Source organism: Lampetra fluviatilis, unplaced genomic scaffold (genome assembly GCF_964198595.1).
Source record: "Lampetra fluviatilis unplaced genomic scaffold, kcLamFluv1.1 SCAFFOLD_497, whole genome shotgun sequence".
NCBI classification, from domain to species: Eukaryota; Metazoa; Chordata; class Hyperoartia; order Petromyzontiformes; family Petromyzontidae; genus Lampetra; species Lampetra fluviatilis.
In genome coordinates this window covers 37,501-41,702 of record NW_027620961.1, presented here as the reverse complement: position 1 = coordinate 41,702, position 4,202 = coordinate 37,501, and the positions used below count along the sequence as shown (strand labels likewise).

At 56.4% G+C, this 4,202-nt stretch overlaps 1 long non-coding RNA gene across 1 annotated transcript in view; it reads left to right on the top strand.

The window, feature by feature from the left end:
- The first annotated feature begins 2,665 nt into the window (after positions 1–2,665).
- Positions 2,666–4,202, top strand: part of LOC144954594 (uncharacterized) — a 2,045-nt gene continuing 508 nt past the window's right edge. Inside the window, exons 1-2 of the long non-coding RNA XR_013641284.1 lie at positions 2,666–2,866; positions 3,153–3,371. This is a non-coding gene — a long non-coding RNA (uncharacterized LOC144954594). The remainder of the gene's footprint in view (positions 2,867–3,152; positions 3,372–4,202) is intronic.

Sequence of the window (4,202 nt, the reverse complement as noted above, 5' to 3'; positions counted from 1 at the left end):
ACCACGCTCACCACGCTCACCACCACACACTCACCACCACGCTCACCACCACGCTCACCACGCTCACCACACTCACCACCACGCTCACCACCACACACACCACACACACCACGCTCACCACCACACTCACCAACCACACACACCACACACACCACGCTCACCACCACACTCACCACACACACCACACTCACCACACACACCACACTCACCACACACACCACACACACCACACTCACCACACACACCACACTCACCACACACACCACACTCACCACACACACCACACACACCACACTCACCACACACACCACACTCACCACACACACCACACTCACCACACACACCACACTCACCACACACACCACGCTCACCACCACACTCACCACACACACCACACACACCACGCTCACCACCACACTCACCACACACACCACACTCACCACACACACCACACACACCACACACACCACACACACCACACTCACCACGACACACCACACTCACCACACACACCACACACACCACACACACCACGCTCACCACCACACTCACCACACACACCACACACACCACACACACCATACACACACCACACACACCACACACACCACACTCACCACACACACCACACTCACCACACACACCACACACACCACACACACCACGCTCACCACCACACTCACCACACACACCACACACACCACACACACCACACACACCACACACACCACTCATGGGGAGCGGTGGGTGCAGCGGTTAGCGCGCTGCGCTATGAACCTGGCGACCCGAGTTCGATTCCCGCTCACGGCCAACACCAGTGACGATTATCTGAACCGGTCCTGGGCCTCCCCTAGGTCGACTCAGCCTGAAATGAGTACCTGGTGCGGTGTGTAAACATCGCCACTGGGGAGACAAAGGCGGTCGGGCGTGGTGCTGGCCACCCACCCCCTCATGTACCGTTCCGGCCTTCATAGGTGCTCGCTAACAGCACTTGCCCCTACAGTCTGTGAAGGCTACACGGGGGATCTTTGTCTTTGTTGTGTGTCACTGTGTCACTGTGTGTGTCACTGTGTGTGTCACTGTGTCACTGTGTGTGTCACTGTGTGTCACTGTGTCACTGTGTGTGTCACTGTGTGTGTGTGTCACTGTGTGTGTCACTGTGTGTGTGTGTGTCACTGTGTGTCACTGTGTGTGTGTGTGTCACTGTGTGTCACTGTGTTGTCACTGTGTGTGTGTGTGTCACTGTGTGTGTGTGTGTCACTGTGTGTGTGTGTCACTGTGTGTGTGTGTCACTGTGTGTGTGTCACTGTGTGTGTCACTGTGTGTGTGTCACTGTGTTTGTGTCACTGTGTTTGTGTCACTGTGTGTGTGTCACTGTGTGTGTGTGTGTGTCACTGTGTGTGTGTCACTGTGTGTGTGTCACTGTGTGTGTGTGTCACTGTGTGTGTGTGTGTCACTGTGTGTGTCACTGTGTGTGTGTCACTGTGTGTGTGTCACTGTGTGTCACTGTGTGTGTGTCACTGTGTGTCACTGTGTGTGTGTCACTGTGTGTCACTGTGTGTGTGTCACCGTGTGTGTGTGTGTCACTGTGTGTGTGTGTGTGTGTCACTGTGTGTGTGTGTGTCACTGTGTGTGTCACTGTGTGTCACTGTGTGTGTGTGTGTCACTGTGTGTGTCACTGTGTGTCACTGTGTGTGTGTGTGTCACTGTGTGTGTGTGTGTCACTGTGTGTCACTGTGTGTGTGTGTGTCACTGTGTGTCACTGTGTGTGTGTGTGTCACTGTGTGTCACTGTGTGTCACTGTGTGTGTGTGTGTCACTGTGTGTGTGTGTGTCACTGTGTGTGTGTGTCACTGTGTGTGTGTGTCACTGTGTGTGTGTCACTGTGTGTGTCACTGTGTGTGTGTCACTGTGTTTGTGTCACTGTGTTTGTGTCACTGTGTGTGTGTCACTGTGTGTGTGTCACTGTGTGTGTGTCACTGTGTGTGTGTCACTGTGTGTGTGTCACTGTGTGTGTGTGTCACTGTGTGTGTGTGTGTCACTGTGTGTGTCACTGTGTGTGTGTCACTGTGTGTGTGTCACTGTGTGTCACTGTGTGTGTGTCACTGTGTGTCACTGTGTGTGTGTCACTGTGTGTCACTGTGTGTGTGTCACCGTGTGTGTGTGTGTCACTGTGTGTGTGTGTGTGTCACTGTGTGTGTGTGTGTCACTGTGTGTGTGTGTGTGTCAGTGTGTGTGTGTCACTGTGTGTGTGTCACTGTGTGTGTGTGTGTCACTGTGTGTGTGTCACTGTGTGTGTGTGTGTCACTGTGTGTGTGTGTGTCACTGTGTCACTGTGTGTCACTGTGTGTGTGTGTGTCACTGTGTGTGTGTGTGTCACTGTGTGTGTGTGTGTCACTGTGTGTGTGTGTGTCACTGTGTGTGTGTGTGTCACTGTGTGTGTGTCACTGTGTGTGTGTGTGTCACTGTGTGTGTGTGTGTCACTGTGTGTGTGTGTGTCACTGTGTGTGTGTGTGTCACTGTGTGTGTGTGTGTGTGTCACTGTGTGTGTGTGTGTGTGTCACTGTGTGTGTGTGTGTCACTGTGTGTGTGTCACTGTGTGTCACTGTGTGTGTGTGTGTCACTGTGTGTGTGTCACTGTGTGTCACTGTGTGTCACTGTGTGTGTGTCACTGTGTGTCACTGTGTGTGTCACTGTGTGTGTCACTGTGTGTGTGTCAGGCCTGCGAGAGCTGTCTCTGGGCGGCTGTGCGTGGAGCGTGGTGAGTGCGCTCACCACCTGTCCCTCCGCTCCTCCGCTGAGATCTCTGGACCTCTCGGGAGCTCACGGAGCCACAGACGAGCAGCTGAGGCTACTCTTCCTGCCTGGTGACACCACCACCACCACCACAACCACCACCACAACAACCACCACCACCACTACCACCACTACCACCACCACTACCACAACCACCACCACCACTACCACCAGTGAGTAGATGAGTGAGTGGGTGGGTGAGTGAGTTGCAACAATCCCCCCCTCACCACCCCCTCACCCCCCGCTCACCCCCCTCACCCCCCCCTCCCCCCGCCCTCCCCCCCCCGCTCACCCCCCCTCACCCCCCCCTCACCCCGCTCACCCCCCCTCACCCCCCGCTCACCCCGCTCACCCCAGGCGTGGGCGAGGTGAGGAGCCGCCTGCGTTTCCTCACCTCCCTGGACGCGTCGTCGCTGCCGCTGGGTGAGGGGGCGCTGCGTGCGCTCACCCGCCACTCGCCGGCGCTCACTCACCTGCAGCTGCAGCGCTGCCACTCGCTCACCGACTCGTCGCTGGCGCTGCTGCTAGCCGTGGGCAACGCCACGCGGCACCAGCTCACACACATCTCGCTCGCTGGTGAGGCACTCGCCAACTCACCCGCAACTCGCTCACCCGGTGAGACGCTCGCTCACCCGGTGAGACGCTCGCTCACCCGGTGAGGCGCTCGCTCACCCGGTGAGGCGCTCGCTCACCCGGTGAGACGCTCGCTCACCCGGTGAGGCGCTCGCTCACCCGGTGAGGCGCTCGCTCACCCGGTGAGCGAGCGCTCACCAGCTCACACACATCTCCCTCGCTGGTGAGACACTCGCTCGCTGTGTGTGTCTCTGTGTGACTGTGTGTGTGTGACTGTGTGTGTGTCTCTGTGTGTGTGACTGTGTGTGTGTGTCTCTGTGTGTCTCTGTGTGTGTGTGTGTACCAGGCTGTGACAAGCTCACGGAGCGATCTCTGCACCACCTCTCACGCTGTGTCTCTGTGTGTGTGTGTGTCACTGTGTGTCTCTGTGTCTCTCTGTGTGTGTGTGTCTGTGTGTGTGTGTCTCTGTGTGTGTGTGTGTGACTGTGTGTGTGTGTCTCTGTGTGTCTCTGTGTGTGTGTGTGTACCAGGCTGTGACAAGCTCACGGAGCGATCTCTGCACCACCTCTCCCGCTGTGTCTCTGTGTGTGTGTGTCACTGTGTGTCTCTGTGTCTCTCTGTGTGTGTGTGTGTGACTGTGTGTGACTGTGTGTGTGTGTGACTGTGTGACTCTGTGTGTGTACCAGGCTGTGACAAGCTCACGGAGCGATCTCTGCACCACCTCTCACGCTGTGTCTCTCTGTCTGTGTCTCTGTGTGTCTCTGTGTGTGTCTCTGACTGTGTCTGTGTGTGTCTCTGTGTGTGTCTCTGACTGTGTCTGTGTGTGTCTCTGTG